At 38.6% G+C, this 18,972-nt stretch overlaps 1 protein-coding gene across 3 annotated transcripts in view; it reads left to right on the top strand.

The window, feature by feature from the left end:
- Positions 1 to 9,420: 9,420 nt before the first annotated feature.
- The window catches only part of CDH6 (cadherin 6), a 150,471-nt gene continuing 140,919 nt past the window's right edge, over positions 9,421 to 18,972 (top strand). Inside the window, exon 1 of one of the 3 annotated variants that reach the window (XM_027520101.1) lies at positions 9,421 to 9,615. The gene's annotated coding sequence lies outside the window, so the exon portion shown is untranslated. Of the gene's footprint in view, positions 9,616 to 9,767; positions 9,868 to 18,972 lie in introns of those variants that run through there. The other 2 variants (XM_027520098.1, XM_027520099.1) reach the window with 2 other exon arrangements.

Raw genomic sequence — 18,972 nt, 5'->3', positions numbered from 1 at the left:
TGCCCTGCCTGGAAACACAAAGGCTAATTATCCTCACCCTCTACTGAAGAGAACTGTAGTAAACACACAAAGCAGTAATGAATATGAAGCATTTTACAATCCTGAAGAGCAATATAGCACAGGCTGTTACCAATATAGCCGTGGATGAGTATCTGCTACTCTGATGTTTGAGTGCCTGTGTTCAAAGCTCCACTCTGCTACAGGACAGCAGCACGGCAGGCACAGTAATGAAACACTCTAAACCATCATTTACTCATGAGCCTGATAAAGTAACTGCTTCACAGAGTCGTTGAGAGAATCAAAAGAATATGAACAAAAGCTTTTAACACATAGTCTGGCATATAATACGTGTTCAATAAATCTTAGCTACTAAAATTGCTTTTAAAGATTATTATGTAGTCATGGACCTTTTTCGGCTACAAAGCATTTAGTTCCCTTTCAATTTTGCAATTAGAAATTTATTTTGTTGCTTTAGTGTCTGAAAATATTAACTAATTATTACCAACTTTGATACCCACTAAAAAGTTTCCAAATATCCTTTAAATGTCTTTATCTACATTCTTAAAATATTGTGGCTTGTGACACTTTTCAAAAAGGCTCATATCCATGATTCTTAATAAGCTTAGTGAAATCTCCTACGTGGTAATGTTCATGGAGATATGTGATTATACGTATAAAGATTTTAGTGGTCACAGAAATAGTAATAATCGTTTTCCTCAATTCTCAAGTATTACAAAGAAGTACTAGTTCATATCACACTTTAATACCAATTAATAAAAAGGACTTTTAAAATATTCAGTGTCTCTTTAAGAAAAACTAGCTCTCTGTGTGGTTGTTCTTCAAGACCATTATTCCAAATTAGTGACGGGAAGCCATTTTCAACAGCAGGGCCGCGCCTTTGTCCACCTAGCGGCCACACAAGAGAATAGCAACATGTAAAGAAACGTCTTTGAGAACAATGACGGAAGTAAAAAACTATTTCAACACTTCAATTTATAGATAAACCAAGGCCAAGAGACAAGAGATTGGTCAAGACTACAAATTTTTCAGTAAACTACCTACATGTGAAAATATTATGTGATATTTTGAGTATTATGATGTCTGGAAAACTAATCTCCAAAATGGACTTAACTAAGGTTCTTTTAAAATTCTTCTTATCAACACCCAGAAGCTTTTTTCCAGTTTTCTTTTTCCTTCGAAGAGAGATAATAAGTAAAGTTTCCCAGGGGCAAAGAGAGGACCTCAGCTGTGACGAGAATTCTGCCTGTGTCCTCTATGAAGGATTCCTTTTTGAGGAATAAAGACTGCCCCTTGAGGGTTCAGAAGTGCACAAAGATAGCTCTCCTCAAAAAAAAAAAAAAAAAAATCAGTAAAAGTCAATGCATCTTTACAGATGGCCAAGGGCCCACAATGAATAAAAAACAAAGATCAGGAAATAAGTTAAAAACTGATTTTTCTCAACTTTGGGGTACCTCTAGGTAGAAGTAGGCATAGGTTAAGTACATACAAAGCAAAGAATAAAACAGAATTTTCTTGATTTAAGAGGTAAATTACTTTATCAGTTTATTGATAAGCTTTCTGCTGGCCCTAAAATTTAACAAAAGCACTTAAGGTTTTGTTTGAACATAAATGCAGTAGAGAGCTGAAACCATTACTCAGATATCTTAAGGCAAGTAATAAAAGAGATAGTAATGGAACAACCAAAGCATGTTTATTTTAAAATCAGAAATTTCATACCATGGCAGGTTTTGATTTTCACATCACTGCATATAGATTCCGCAGTAAACTCTCTGAATCTTTAAGTCCCTATCTAGCAATTAAGAGAATAGAACTCACTTCAAAGTGTGTGTTTCAACCTCAGCCTTGACTTATACAAACTGTGTGACTTTGAACAAATTATTTTACCTCCCATTCCTCAGCTTCCCCATCTGTGAACAAGAATGATAATAGTATCTAGCATGAGCCATCAGATGGACTATATGTGATAACATACATAAAGAACAAGTAAATGACATACCATATACATGCAATAAATGCTAGCTATTGCTCTTATCAAAATATTGTATGCATCCGTTTTCTATACTGCAAGCCTGAAGAAAAAAGAATAGTAAATGAAAGTAGTTTCACATTGGAGTTTAGTATATAAACAATATTGTGTTAGTTTCAGGTGTACAAAACGGGAGGCATGGATAGACGAGTCTTGGTCTCAAATGAGATATGTGACTTTGGACAAAGCACTTAACCTGTATTATCTTTGTTTTCTCATCTAAAAATTAAGAGTCTCAAAATCCAAGAACCTCAAGTTTGATAAAGATGTTAAAGATCATTCAATCCCAAAATTGATGAGCTCATTTATAACAAGTGTTGGTCCAGTCTGGGAATGAATACCTTCAGGAATGGGACCCGTTGCTATGCTGAAGCTATACATTTCATCTTGAACAGAACTAAGAGTTTGAAAATTTTTCCATATGTTGAGCTGAAATCTACCATCTGCATGTCATCAAAGATCAAAGATGCCAATGGTAGTAAGTTGCACAATTATTTTATGTCATTAAGAAAGAAGAGACATTGCCAATTACACCATGACACAATCCTTTCTCATCATGTCAATTGTGAGAGGCATTATAATTTCAGAGATATTAAAATGAGAAAATATGGATGTTTTAGAATTAACAAAATGCAGTAACTTCCAGGGGTTTCTCCAGTTGATACTACCTGAAGCTTCTATCACATTAAAAGCCATTCTAATTTTCTTCCATATGACAGTTCATCAAGTATTTGAAAGTGTGACTCATGGCCAATTTGAACCTTCTCTTTTCCAGTCTTATAACCGTTAGTTCATAAACATGATCTTAAGTCTACGAATCATCTAAAGGTTCCACCAAATCAATTCTAGTCCATCTAGATTTCTATTTATTTACATGTAAGCACCAAGCATTTTTTTTCAAGCACCAGAAGCTAAAATGATGATCAAAACAAATGCTCTATCTTCAGTAATTCATTGGATATACAGTCTAGCAAGTGAACAAGAATATGTAAACAAGGGCTCTAGCTAAAATACTATAGGTATTTTATAAAGTACAGTGAAAACACAGGAGGGAGCAAAAAAGAAAAAGGCATTTAAGTGTGATACCTTAAAAAAAGAAGATTCTACGTGAGGTCTGGTCTATTCTAAAGATAACACTTAAACCTACACAAAGGATAATCTTTGTGTAATTGTTTTTGTCTTTTGACAAAACTTGTGAAATTTTAACATTTCTCTCTCTCTATATATATATATGTATATATAGTCCCCCAGTGTTTTTGAACATGCATTATTATATTATTTTTCCCACTCCAGTCAGTCAGTCAGTTCAGTTGCTCAGTCGTGTCTGACTCTTGGCGACCCCATGAATCACAGCACGCCAGGTCTCCCTGCTGCTGCTGCTGCTAAGTCACTTCAGTTGTGTCCGACTCTGTGTGACCCCATAGATGGCAGCCCACCAGGCTCCCCTGTCCCTGGGATTCTCCAGGCAAGAACACTGGAGTGGGTTGCCATTTCCTTCTCCAATGCATGAAAGTGAAAAGTGAAAGTGAAGTTGCTCAGTCATGTCCAACTCTTAGCGACCCCATGGACCGCAGCCTACCAGGCTCCTCCATCCATGGGATTTTCCAGGCAGGAGTACTGGAGTGGGGTGCCATTGCCAGGCCTCCCTGTCCATCACCAACTCCTGGAGTTCACTCAGACTCATGTCCATCGAGTCGGTGATGCCATCCAGCCATCTCATCCCCTGTTGTCCCCTTCTCCTCCTGCCCCCAATCCCTCCCAGCATCAGGGTCTTTTCCAATGACTCAACTCTTCGCATGAGGTGGCCAAAGTACTGGAGTTTCAGCTTCAGCATCAGTCCTTCCAATGAACACCCAGGACTGATCTCCTTTAGGATGGACTGGTTGGATCTCCTTGCACTCCAAGGGACTCTCAAGAGTCTTCTCTAACACCACACTTCAAAAGCATCAATTCTTTGGCACTCAGCTTTCTTCACAGTCCACCTCTCACATCCATACATGACCACTGGAAAAACCATAGCCTTGACTAGACAGACCTTTGTTGGCAAAGTAATGTCTCTGCTTTTGAATATGCTATCTAGGTTGGTCATAACTTTCCTTCCAAGGAATGAGCATCTTTTAATTTCATAGCTGCAATCACCATCTGCAGTGATTTTGGAGCCCAAAAAATAAAGTCTGACACTGTTTCCACTGTTTCCCCATCAATTTCCCATGAAGTGATGGGACCAGATGGCATGATCTTAGTTTTCTGAATGTTGAGCTTTAAGCCAACTTTTTCACTCTCCTCTTTCACTTTCATCAAGAGCCTTTTTAGTTCCTCTTCAGTTTCTGCCATAAGGGTGGTGTCATCTGCATATCTGAGGTTATTGATATTTCTCCCGGCAATCTTGATTCCAGCTTGTGCTTCTTCCAGTCCAGCGTTTCTCATGATGTACTCTGCACATAAGTTAAATAAGCAGGTGACAATATACAGCCTTGACGTACTCCTTTTCCTATTTGGAACCAGTCTGTTGTTCCATGTCCAGTTCTAACTGTTGCTTCCTGATCTGCATATAGGTTTCTCAAGAGGCAGGTCAGGTGGTCTGGTATTCCCATCTTTTTTAGAATCTTCCACAGTTTATTGTGATCCACATCAGCCTGCCATTACTCCCATCAAGTGCTTCTATAATTGGGAGAGGGATTAGTAAGAGAAAGGAATTTTTCCTTCTGGGTATAAGTGTAGGGCTTCCCAGGTGGTGCTAGTCGTAAAGAACTCGCTTGCAAATGCAGGAGACATAAGAGAAGTGGGTTTGATCCCTGGGTCAGGAAGATCTGGAGGAAGGCATGGCCACCCACTCCAGTATTCTTACCTGGAGAATCCCATGGACAGAGGAGCCTGGCGGACTATAGTCCATAACATCATAAAGAGTTGCTCACAACTAAAGCACCTTGGCACGTGTGTGCACACTGGATGCAAGTGTAGGATTTTCTGTTTGTTCTGGTCTACACTAGTTATTTAAGAGAATACGCTGACACTGTGCATATCCTCCTACTAGGTTGTTCCTACTAAACCAGGACATGCTCCTTCAACTGATGTAGTACAATCTGCCAAACTTAAGTTGTAAGTATTTCATCAGACAAATTTAGATTCTACCACTACACAGTGAATAAAATATAAAATAATTCATCAAATTTGAAGTCCACTCTAGCAACCTGGAAATGCCCTGAGTATTCAAATGTCCAGGGTAGGTCAATAACATTTTGCTGCTGTGCATTTATCTAATTTGGAAATCTCCTGGCTATTGCAATCTACCTATAGTGATGAGTCAAATGATCAAGAGGGAAATGTCTTAATGCACCCTGTGATCCAACCCATTTTAAACACAGGACTGGAAACTCTCCCAGAATAAGAAAACCTGGATAAGCACATGAAGTTTGTGTGAATTTATTTTAGCTTATATTGAGATGTCTATGGCTCTCACAAAAAAGGAATTCCATCGAGGTTTCCTGTCTCCTTTCTTTCAGTTCAATAATACCCAAAGTAGTTAAAACTTTTCCCCCCCTTAAACACTGATGTGTGTATGCATGCATGGGTGTATATGCATGTGAACACACACAGGGCAAAGATAGGAAGGAGCCCTTATTCCTCACTGAAATCTGTTCACTTGTGCACACCATGATAACTAAGTAATAAACATTGTAACATGTAGACTTTTTTCTGGTTGACATTGTAGATTTTTTCTGGTAACAACACATTTGAGGCAAACTTTAGGGGGAAGATTTGGATGAAGCAAAACTACCCATGCCAAGATTCTTAATTAGGCACATGGTTTTAAAAGTGAACTTTTTTCTCCTAATCAAGAATAACTGTTGATGATCATGAAAATGTTTTTATCAGGTAATCATTGCATACAGATGCACATTACTGAAAAGAAAGTCAGAAAACATGTAATTATTTATTTATATGCATCCCCACTATAAGGATAATATCACTTCTTAATCATCTGAAGAGAGATTTAGTGGAAGTTGAAAAATCCCTCATCAAAATTAATATCCCTAATAATAGTCTATGAAGGAGTATTTTTAAAAAATTGAAATTTTGCAAGCTGTAAAAGGAGAGAAGTTATTTTGACTGAAGCATATAAAATAATGAAGTCGTCTAACAATTAATGAGATACTTCAGCTGCACCAAATCACTAAACAAAACCAGAGGATGTGGAAGGGGACACTTTGGGGATGTATCCCCAGTTCACAGGGGATAAACCAGAGGCTGTGGAACGGGACACTTTGGGGATGTATCCCCAGTTCACAGGGGATAAACCAGAGAATGTGGAAGGGGACACTTTGGGGATGTATCCCCAGTTCACAGGGGATAAACCAGAGAATGTGGAAGGGGACACTTTGGGGATGTATCCCCAGTTCACAGGAGCATCCCCTTGCTGCTGCCCTCCATTTGGGTCCTGAAGGGAAAAGAATCTGCCTGCAGATACAGAAGACATAACAGATGTGGGTTCGATCCCTGGGTTGGGAAGATCCCCTGGAGAAGGAAATGGCAACCCATTCCAGTATTCTTGCCTGGGAAATCCCATGGATGGAGAAGCCTGGCAGGCTATAGTCCATGGGACCACAAAGAATCGGACACAACTGAATGACTGAGCACACAACACATGAAAGGGCTCTGTGTAGGGGACCCTGCTGCCTCCCTCTGCCCCAGCCCCGGCCCGGCGAACACTTGACCAATCAGAACTGCTTTCCAAGAAATTGGAAATGAAGCAGAAAGAGAAACATTCTTTCCAACAGGTAAGCTCTGGTACAGTCAGTGGTACTGCACTGAAGGTCTGACTGAGTAACAGAGAAGGCCAGTGTGAAGGGAGACAAAACAGAAGCATAAGCACAGTGAGGACAGGAAAACAGTACTCTAAGCTGAGTACTTGTGGCTTCCAAGTACCTGTTTCCAAGTCTTTCCAGAAGCCCTGCAGAATTTCCACTCTTGAGTTTCAAAAGAAGACTCTACATGATGATAACAAAGACCCTCTTATCTGTTTAACTCTCTCTAATTAGCTTCTGTTACTTGCCAACATGTTTTTGTGTGCCAGAGAATTAACTAGAAACAGTACTAATATGACACTGGATAATTGTATAACCTTAGTAACTCTCAGTTTTTTATCTCTGAAATGAAAATGAAATAATTCTGGATGTTTACATACCAGATAATCATTTGACCTTAATAACTCTCATTTTTTTATCTTCGAAATGAGAATGAAATAATTATGGATATTTAATTGAGAACAATGACTGCAGTAAATAATGCTAGAAATCCTCAAATATCACACAAAAATCTTTTTTAGTATTAAAAGTGCTGTCCTTTATGTAATGTTGCCACTTGAACTATCCCAAAGCAAATTGATTGCTTATCCATTCTTAATAACAAGTAGTTGCTTCAGTCACCTTTGATGTGTAGTTTAGTGGGGTTAGAAGAGTAGTATATTTCAAACAATTAAAGATTTCCTTTGTGAGATATAAACTTGTTCAACAGGGAGAACATTAATTTCACTATTATCCCACTTTTACTATAAAAATCAGTTATTCTGCACATCTTTCTGCAAAAGGCAGTCTTAAAATGTGGTTTATTTTTAATGGTATATATATACATATATGTATGTATATACACAGACACACACACACACACACACACAGCCACAGTTTTACCAGTAATATTTCTGACTCTTCTGCTTTCCAGTTTTCATTGCCTTGGACATGTTATTTAACCCATGCAATGCCATCATCAATCTGCTTCCTTTGTCCTAACGGGGAAAAAATCAGACTACTTGTTGAAAGAAGAATTCAATAAAATGATCTGTGAAAGTACTCTGTAAGTGATAAAGGACCGTAAAAACATAAGGAGCTAGTATTTCCAATTAAATGTATAGAATTCATAATCTGAGGAATGGAAGCAGCTTTCTTCTCGCCTACCCTTTCTCTACAAGATTCTGAATAGCTGCATGAAGAGAAAATGTTCAGCCTCCTTTTTGTTAAGTTGGTGGCAATTCTCCATTAAAGGAAGATCTTTTCAAGAAAGAAATTCAAAGTCTTTCCATCTTCCATGTGTGGAACATCTGTGCTAAAACCATTCCATGCACACTTTGAAGCACTGACTGCCTAGAGGAAATACTTTGATTTTGGCTTTATTTAAATGCCTGAACTTCTATTGGAGAAACAAAAGATTTTCTAGTAAGAGCTGAGTTGGGAAGGAGACCAACCTCCAACCAGTTTAACCACTCAGAGGCCAGAGTAGCCTGGATCTTTTTAGCACACCATGCTGTGGAAATCTCCCCGCAACTTAAAGCATACACAAACAGATGGTTTGGGATGCTACTGACCCCGGGTGCGATCACTGTGGTAATTAGATTTAATTTTCCTAATCCAACAGTGCCTGGCTCCATCATGTCTGTATCTTTTATGTAGAAAACCATTACTCTCACTTAATATTTCAACATGCTTAAGATTTTGTAGCTCAGTTCCCTAATATTAAAAATTACTTTAAAAAATTACTTTTTGGTTACTATAAGTATAGCTATGCAAACTGCTATGTGTACCTAAGAGTTCAATTTGGAGGTTACCCTACTTCAGGAACTTTCATGAAAGATCACAAATGGGAGGCAGACCTGAATATCATTACACACTCTTCTGCAAGTCTTTTGTGTCCTTGTATTAACTCATTTAGAAAGATGGAATCAACCATAAGTCAGTGGTAAGCCTGAAGGGTTTGGGTTCGACAGTTTCTGCAAGCCCAAGGAAGCATGGCTTCATTTTACAGCATCTTGGGGTTACTCATTCCAAAAGAGTGACAGAGATCATAGGACTATGTGAAACCTGTCTTCCCAGAAGAAAAGGAAAGACGCGTCTGAATCTATGTCTGCTTGCGTCTGGAGAACGCCTGTTTATGTTGTGAAGAAAAGCCGTCAGTACTGTTATCTCAGGAGACTGGGTTTGTTTTATGTGTGTGCATGTTATGCGTTCTATAACACGAAGCTGGCCAACTGATAGCGCAACGAGGTACCATGTCCCTGGGAATTGTAATTGCTTGGTCGGTAAAAAAAAAAAAAAAAAAGAATATCCAACCGTTACAGATGATCGCACAAGATGCATTTTGATAGTATAAAGGAGGGTACAGACGAAGTCACGCAAGTTCTGAGTATGTCTTAACCCCCCCACCCCCCAAAAAAATAAGAAAGGAAGAGAAAGGAAAGCCTGGAGCGGAGGGAGTGTTACAGGCAGCGAATTGCTCAGGACTTCAAACACAGGGAGTCATTCTGTCAAGGGGAGGGGGCGGGCGGGGGCAGGCACTGGGCCTCTCTAACAAAGTCCTCCTCTCTTTGCTCCCTCCCACTTCATTCACTTGCAAATCAGTGTGTGCCCACAAGAGCCAGCTCTCCCGAGCCCGTAACCTTCCCATCCCGAGCTGCAGTTTCAGCCGCGGCAGCGAGAACGGCTGAGCGGGCAACCGCGGCGGTGGCGGCGGCGGCGACCGAGGCAGGAGCAGCCTGGGCGGGTCGCAGGGTCTCCCTGGGAGCAGGAAGGCGAGCGGAGGTGGGTTCGGTCTCAGTTGGCGATGGTGCATGCCTTTTCTTGTTTTAATTCTGTAGCGCTGATGGAAGCCAATCAGAGAGAGCGAGCCCTCCTCGCCCGGTGGGTGCCGCACGCTGGAGTTGGGAGGGATGTTCAGCCTGCGAGCCGGGTCGGGGCGGGCGCTCGGGTCCGGTTGCGCGGGCGGCGCTGCTGCCGCTGCCCAGAACGGGCGCCGGTTCCCGGGGAGCTTCAGCGCCGCTCCTCCGCCTTCTGGTAAGACCGCGGAGGGGCTTGGTGGGGGCATATGCGACGGGGCCGCCGGGAAGAACCCGTTGCCTTTCTCTCCGCCGGCAGAGGCTGCCAAGGGATCTCCGGCATTTGCAAAGTTGGCTGGTCAATTACCAAGGGCGCTGGTGCGTGCAGGACCCGCGGAGCGGTTTGGGGCTTGATTTATTTCCACCTGCCCACATCACAGGGTCTGTGCAGGGACCGCTTTGGCTGGGTTACGTTTCTTGGTTTGGGAGCCAAAGCAGAAAATTGGGTAGCTTGAAAACTCCTGAATGCTCCCAATAAGGAAAACTTAGGCTAAAGAGATGATTTGTCTCAGAGAAGATGCTTATTAAAAAAAAAAAAAAAACTTAGCTTGCACGCCGGGGGCAACGCCTGCCGGCTCACATAGGGCAGAAATGCTTAGGTTGCAAGGAAAGTCCAACACTGGACTCCGAAAATGGAGCACACTGTCCAGGGGAAAGTCATGTGGAAGACGGAGCTCGCTTGTGCTCTTCCAAGGCTGGCCAGGCACAAATCTGGGGGAAAACGCCTCCCCCGGACTGGTTGGAGAGCAAACCAAGTGCGCCTGGTTTTCCGGTGTCCGATGCAGGAAAAGTGACGCCCCCGGTGCGATATTCCGGAATTGAGTAACAGGGAATCTTGCTATGTTGTGTGTTGCAGAGCTGAGATTACTTCTGTAGTTATTCTTATGCCAAGAGTTATCGGAGATCTCGGAGATGGGAGCTGCTGGAGAGGTCAGCGTGGTGCTCAAGTGGTGTCACTGCTGCAATAAAATCCATATTTTATGGGGAGTTATATGCAGGTCCTTGTTAGTGCAAGGGGCTGTTCACCTGAGTTAACTACAGAGAACATCCAAGTACCAAGAAGTTTAATCATCTGGAATAGCCATACATTTCTCTCCCCTCTCTCGTTTTTGTTTTTTTTTGGTTTTTTTTTTTTTTTGTAAAGACATTTTAATTATGATATTCACTCTATGGAGGTGTATCACCCCATATCTCAGCCAATTTTCATTTTCACTTACTGAAGCAAATAATGTAGGAAAGAAGAGGATTTTTCCTGCAAAAAAAAAAAAAAAAATGTTGCTGCTGGAGTGGGTGATGTGTACATGTCTGGCTGCTCTGGAGGGGCGCACATGCGAAATATCGGTTCTCTGAGTGGTTATAATCCAGGGGGTGCAAAATCCTCCCTGCATGGGAAAAGGAACACAGGGATATACCTTGTTAATGCACAACTCTTCTAAGAATGAAGAACAAATCAGCTTATACAAACGGTGAGCAGGGATTACTTATTTCCTTTCTTTTCTTGCTGATGCCTGTACCTGAAAAGGAAAGGCTTTAGTATTCTACTTTAGGAGAAAAAAACCTCTTCCAGTTTGGCTTCAGCATCACCCTTTGTGTTTCAGTACTTGCACAGCTTTGTGCTGGCTATTTTTTTAGAGCCAGAAAACAAGTTGTGTGAAGAAAGAGGATATGATCAAGCAGATGTCTTCATTATGTCATAGGAGGAGGGCAAAGTTTATGCCAGAGGCCAGATTTTCAATGCAGAGCTCAGAAACTTAAAAGAAATCCAACAATTTACTGGAAAATGCAATCACGCAGGATTGTATCTCGCCCGTTTTGCTCTATGGTGTGTTCTAATTAAAAAGGTATTGGGGAGAAATAAAAGGCAGATCTTTTTCTACCTGTTTTGATGGTTCATGGCATACTTCAGAAGCAGAGGAAGTAACCAATTTTTTCAGAAAAACATGAGAAGCAGCAGTGTATCTCTAAAGGAAAACAGCAATGGTTTAGTTCTACTGTACTTGTCTGCAATTATCTTTTGCTACCTTTGTAAGTGACAGACTGGTGTCTCTGCAGGGACTTTTAGTCCCTTTACTATCTGGCTTTTACATCAATTTATTGCAATTCTATTTCTTAATGCTAACTCTGCAAAGATAATATATAGAAACACTCATTTTCTACTAAGTTGCCTACTATCAGAAAATGTGTATATTACCTCTTCCACCCACCACTTCCATCAGCTTTGCAAGTAAAAACTTACTGAGGCACTCTTCATTTTAAAGCAAAAATCTCTCTTGAAAATATTGTTCTGAGATACTTGAAAACCGCTAATATCAATAGAAAGCATAACTGTAGCTCCAGGACATCAAATGATACTTCCTTTTTCCAAATGTATCAATAACTTGGAACAACAGGTTCTGAATATCTAACCAGAGCTAACTTAGTGATTGTACCACATAAGGATAAAAAAAGAGAGATAAATATGACAAATAATCTGAATGAAACCACGTTTCTCCCTAGGGAAGTAAAATGTGCAGTCCCCCCTTCTGGCCTTTACTCGCTTTGCAGTCCGGAATGCCAGCTTTCTGAGGCTGAATCCTTTGAACTATGGAAACTTTTTCTAGTTGGAAAGGACCTCTAGTGGGTCACGCCATGCACTTCTCCCTGCAGCTCAGCTGCATCATGGATTTTGTTATCTAAGATAATAAGCATATAACAGCTTTCCCTTCACAGACAAGACCGTATTCCCAACTCCTTTCATGACATTTATTCCAGGTCAAGACCATTACTGTCATTTGTGTAGTTCCTCTAATTTCAGGAACCCAAGAGTATTTGCACAGTTTCTGGGTATCTAGACCTTTGATAACTTCTCTATGATTCCAAATGAAAGCAATGGCCAACTAATAAAGAATTCACCACTACTAATATAAAATTTTCCTTATTTCTCATCTTGCCAAGATTGTACTTCCTTCACTCAAATTTACCCAATAGTAATAATGGCATTATAGTTATGACTCAAAAAATTCCACATGAAGAAGCCCTACCATAGGGGTTCAGGCAAATATACGAAGCAATTGAAAAAAAGTAGAAAAAATGAGGCAGAAAAAAATTAACTAATCTTTCAGAGATCCATGAACATTGACAAGTTATACTGAACTAGAGGTTTCTAATTTAAAGAAGCCCCCATTCAAATAAGCATACACTTAAAATCCAAAAGATGTTTACATGCATATCACTCTTATTCTAGGAGGTGTTTGTCTTTTCTCTCTCTCTCTCTCTCTCTCTTTCTCTCTCTCTTTGATGTATCACAACATATTTTAGGTAACCTAGTCCTTAAAAAAAAACTCTGCCTGGAACTTACATAGTAAGATAAGTTCTATAGGGGTGAATCAGCCTCTTCTGCTGACGGTCTGCAGGTTTCAACTTTCAATTTAAAAATCTGTTCTAAAGTTTGAAATGTGTTCCAAATGAGATAACATCCAGCAGAAGCCAGTTGCTTTTGCTGCTAGTTTAGTCACAGCAGCCCATTCTTTGGGGTCGATCAGAATTAGGGTCTCGCTTATAAAAATAACAAGCAGTGACTCAGTCTGAATTGCATTTTTTAATAGTGTTTCAGCCTAGCTAGTGTCTACTGAGCTTACCTTATTTGTTTCACAAAAAGGTGAAAATGTAGATAATCAAACCTTCTCTGGTTTAAATTTTTTCCTGATTAATGATTCTAAATACAAAGACTCAAGCACATCATGTTAATAGGGGAAATTGCTGAAAGAAGAAAATCAAAATTCACACACGCAGAGCATCCAGTTGTGACACTGTTCCAATGATATTAGAGAAGAAATAAAGAAATGCACAGATTGGGTTGATTTTTTTTCTTCGTTCTTTTTTTTTTCTTTTCATTTTTTCTCTCCATTAGGATTTTTGTTTTATTTTGAACACAGATGAGAGTTTAAGGCACTCTCCTAGATCTAAACAATATTTTTGTTTTGAGTTTTCCTCTTATGAAGATTAAACTGGCCTACATTTTTAAAGTTCCTATTCCTAAGAAACGCTCACTTTTTCAAAGTAATCAGATGAGAAAATTCAGGTTTTCTCTAATTAAGGTTTACAGCCGAAAGTGTACAGTCTTTGTAACCCCATCACTCACAAGTAGGGAGATAAGGCAAGAAAAGTATACATAACCCTTGAAAAAGGTGGTACACCTTGATTTACTACATACAGATGTAAATGGAGTAAGGTTCTTTTAAGCCAAAGTGATTGGGTCAGAGGGGTCAAGATACAGCCAGTATTCTAGCTGGTCAAGACTGAACTATCCAGGAAATGTTTAGCTCTTCCAACAATGAAAACTAACTGAAGAATGAATGCTGTGAGCACAGATGCATAAATGCAGAGTGGACACATATGCAGAAGGTTCTGTGTCCCCCATCCCCACAGATTATTAGAGATTATTTTACTTTGTTTCATCTATTTAATATCATTACACTAACACTGTTGGGTGCTCATTTCCTCTATAAATCAGATCACCTTGGCTGAGATTTATAAGAGGAAAAGTTTAATTAAAGCCAGAATGTTACTATTAAATTTGATGTGCAGTATAAATGGGCAGCATGGGTCCAAAGCTTTTCCCACCATACTTAGTGCTATCTTGTGAAAGAGAACAACTCAGGAAGAAGTTGAGAAATACAAAGCTAGCCAACACAGGGTATAATTTATCTTCATATTTCACCACTTGAAAGAGCATTGTGTTTTTTCTCTTTCTGTAATTCCCTAATCTGGTAGATCTGCCCAAAAGATGTTCAGGAGACCTAATAAGTTATAGGAATGGAAAACAGCAAGAAAAAATTAAGTTGAGGCAGTGTCCCAAGTGACTACAATGAAAAGAGATGGGAGGTGAATTTTTACATAAGAGGAAAACGTAAGAATAGAAATAGAATTAAAGTCACCATTTTTATACAGGGTACACTTTCTACTTTATAAATACTATTATTAGATACAATTTTATAAACATGATTACATCATTAACATGTTTATAATCACTATGTGTCTCTAACATGGAATGTAAATTTGAAAGTTATCCTTTAAAAAAATCACCATCTAAAGGAAATGATTCTGCATGGATCATAAAATAAGCAGAGGAGTACGTTTTTAAAAAGTGGTCTGAAATCGCAGCAGAATCAAAGGAAGGTTTTCTTAATGCTTTGAAGAATATTGACTCTTTTCTATTATCTTTATTATTCTTCAAAGTAAATAGACATACTATGTGTCCTTCTGATAACCTAAAGTATACAAAAGTGATGAAGACCAAATATAAGTCATTCATTTGGATTCTATATGAGGTATCCTGTTTTATTTAGCCCCTTTTTGGTTTGAATTTCTAGGAAATTTCTGTTTGAGCCAAGCGTTTAATGAATGTACTGTTAACAAACACTTGTGGTATCTTAGAAGTAAAAGTGTGAATCTCTGAGAAATACAGAGCAGCAGAGGGCATGGGAATGATTTGATTATTTTGACCAGAGCAATGCAGGTTTTCAGGCTGAGGAAAATGTCTGTAGCTTATTCATTTCTTAAAAACCACTTGAAAGTATGCATTAGTGTTTATAGTTGTAGTAAAAAGAATTGTTTGGGGCATTTTTCTGAGCATAATAATGATACTTCTTATAAGAGAATAAATTGTCTTCTCTTATGTTCAGAGAGAGCCTTAAGTTGGGGGGGGGGGCGGTATTTCAGGAAGGTAGCTAAAAATAACAGCTATTTATTTCCATGACGGGGGGCATCACAACCTCACGGCACCCCAAGGGCCTCAGTCCTTTCTTAGTGCACTGACAAACTCACTGCATGCATAGCTTTGGGGACTGTAGGTAGAGCTGAATAAGATTGTGTCCATTTCCTTCTTTATTTGATGACTAAAAGTAATTATTTCCTTTCTTATTTGATGGGTAAAAATAATTTTCTTCTTTTATGACCACAGTTTTGTTATTTCATTCCCATCACAGTTCAGTATTTGTTCTGAATGATTTCTTTACCAAGTAAAATTTTATAAGAAAAGGGGTAGAGGGTGGGGATGGAGGAAAGCAGGAAGGAGAAAGGAAGAAAGACATCCTCTTAACAATACAGTAATATTATAAATGGTTGATGGTGATAAGCCATTTCCATTAAACTCTATTCTTTCTATTAACACCATTCAAAAAGTCAGGTAGTTAACCCAGCCTTTATTGACAGTTTGACAATTATCAGAGAATGTGAGACACAGAAAGGAGTTTAGACATTACTTTACCCAATGTCAAGGGCTTCACTGGTAAAGAGTCTGCCTGCAATGTGGAAGAGCCAGGTTAAATTCCTGGGTTGGGAAGATCCCCTGGAAAAGGAAGTGGCAACCCACTCCAGTATTGTCTGGAGAATCCCATGGACAGAGGAGCCTGGTGGGCTACAGTCCATGGGGTCACAAAGAGTCGGACACGAGTGAGTGACTAAAACCCAGTGCCCATCGTTTACATTTGAGATACCTGATGACCAGAGAGACGAAGTGACTTGTCCATGGACCAACTGAATTCATCTTGTTCATTATCTCTCTCTTCGGTAACCTGAGCTTTAGCTGTGGAATAGTATAACTTTTTATCATCTCCACTCAATTCTGCCATTACAAATTAAAAGAGAAATTTAAATCTATAATATCATTATTTATAAATATGCGTAAAGGAACAGGCATGGAAACTTATGGAGAAAATAAGGATTTATAACTTTAGGAATTTTATGTGTTTGTACACTTTTGTAAAGCTCCTATTGCAAAGAAGAATTAAAATTTTCCTTCAAAATTTTGACGATTACTTGGGAGACTGATAAAATGTAGGTTTTTATTTTATTTTTAATGATTTGATGGTAGTCTTGAGTATCAGTAATTTGGCAGGCTAATCAGTCATGTGTGCATTTTTGCAAAAAAAAAAAAGTTTATTGGTCAGTGATCAGATATGAAACATGATGACAACCTATTTATTGTGTTTTTTATAACTTTCCATTTATTCAATTTAAGGACTGAGATAGTGACCTTCCCACTTCTTTGGAGTTAAAATGTCAATTTTTGCATGAAAGTGTATGGATAAATTATGTTGTTTTTACCCTTGACAAAATTAAAATCTGCAAGCAACCCAATGTCAACCCTCCCCTATTTAAAAAAATAACTGTTAATGTTCCATGAAATCCAAAAGTCCAAGGACCACTGAGTTAGATAATGAATAACATAATATTGAAAAATGACTGACTTAGTTTTCTTCTTTGTTTGGATGAATAGAAAGTAAAGGGGAATTACTTTTGGAATGATAAGCCAAATAGACAGCCCAAAAGATAAAAGTCATTCTATCAAAAGGTATTTTTGGATCCCTTATTTAAACTTCATAGAGATTAATAATAACATTTCAAATAACAATATAATCTTTGACTATATTAATAGGTCCTCCAAAATTGTACTTTGCCAAGGTCATGGCCAAAATGTATCATTGGCAATGAATTCACCTATTTGATTACATAGTGGATTACTCGGTGGAAAATAAGAAGTTTTAACTTTATATATAGTTTTTCTAAAAACCCAGCCAGCTCAATTTAACCATACCCATTATTAAAGGGGTATTTTTTTTCCTAAAAATAAACTTTATATAACCGTGGATAAACACAAATTTCCTAAGGTGTTGATTGATTTGTAGTTTAAGGTATGCATTGTTAGGTCAAAAAGCAGTTGCTTTCTACATTTCAGTCATGAAAATGGGCTTATCACATTTTTAGCTACAAAGCTTAAACCTCCTTTGCAGGATTAAAAAAGGGGAATTTTATTAATCAACTATCATCCATTTTATAAAATGTTTGGAACTGCTCAATTTCACACTCAACTAAAATATTTTAAGCTCTTCTTAGCAACAGGTTGTGATTTAACACTCATAAAAACTGTGTGGTTGGACTGAGTAATCATGATGAAAAATGATAAAATTCACCAAGATTGGTATAGTACTGCTGATCCTAATTTGTATCAAGTAGAGCTACTCTATCTCCCAGTAATTAACTATTTGCCAGTTAATTACTTATATAAAAGTATGTAGTTGAGATTTTGTCAGTGTTTCATAAAGAAATAAATTCTGTGAGGGAGGCCTTGTAATAAGTATCAGTGCCACAGTTTTACTCTCTTTCTGACTCATATCCCTTTTTAGTAAGAAAAAGATGTTTGGGGCAGATCCTTATTAAGACAACAGAATGAAGGGGTCACTTACTGTCATCAAGAGGAGGTGGTTCCAAACCTCCAGATCCAGCTCTGCAATAATTTTTGAATTCAAGGAAAGTATATTTACCTGCAGGTAAAGTGCCTTTGAAATAAGTGCAGGCACACCAATACAGGTCTCGTATTTTAAAACTTTGTCTCATGATACTTCCCTTCTTCAGTATGCTTTTTATTCTCAGATGCCAGATTCCAAGATATCTTTACAAATAGCACCATGGTTTTATTTTTCAACTTCCCCCTGCCTTGAGTTTAAATGTATGTTTACTTTGTATTCTAAAAAGACAATGAAATTAAGTTTAAGAGATGACCCAACAGAGGGAAGGACACTACTAGATGTCGAGTGATCATGTGAAATGACTTTCTCGCCAACTAGAATGCTAAATAGGACAGTTACTTTATTTAAAATATGAAGCTGAAAGCTACAAAAGAGTAAAATGCTCCCAAGTGATTTAGTTTAGTCTGATGTAATGAAAGATTTTTATACAGCAGACAGAGAGGGGAGAAATTGTGGAACCCTATGCTGGGTTAACTGTGCACCAAAGAACAAGAAGTTTGCTTTGCACTGTGGATATTCTGAACTTTAATAGAGCATATGTTTGCTTCCCAATTTCTCACTACATTAAAATAAATTTTTAAATGGCTTATTTTTTTTTCTCCATATGAAAATCACAGCTGTTTAGAAAAACCAATCATGAAAACAAGAGCCAAACCTGCCCTGATTTGTAATTAAGAAATAGGCAATGATATCCATGATGTTATCAAGAAGGACTTTAAAGCAAGTGAAATTTGGGCTGCGTTTTAAATTCAGTAATCCAAAGAAGTAGCTACAGGGCTCCAACTGCTCAGGTGATACTGCACTTGTCAAATACTTTGCAATTTAGTTTTCACCTGATTGACAAGTTCTCCTAAAAACAATGCCAAGACTTTGGAAATTTTCTTGAGTCCCTGCACAGAGAAAGCCCACATGATACAATTACAAGATGCCTTGTGGAATGAACAAATACAGGCTGGAGAGAAAGGAGAAAATGATTTTAAAATATCACTTCTTTC

Source organism: Bos indicus x Bos taurus, chromosome 20 (genome assembly GCF_003369695.1).
Source record: "Bos indicus x Bos taurus breed Angus x Brahman F1 hybrid chromosome 20, Bos_hybrid_MaternalHap_v2.0, whole genome shotgun sequence".
NCBI lineage: Eukaryota > Metazoa > Chordata > Mammalia > Artiodactyla > Bovidae > Bos > Bos indicus x Bos taurus.
The sequence above is the reverse complement of the archived record's forward strand: the minus strand, read 5'-3'. Positions and strand labels throughout refer to the sequence as shown.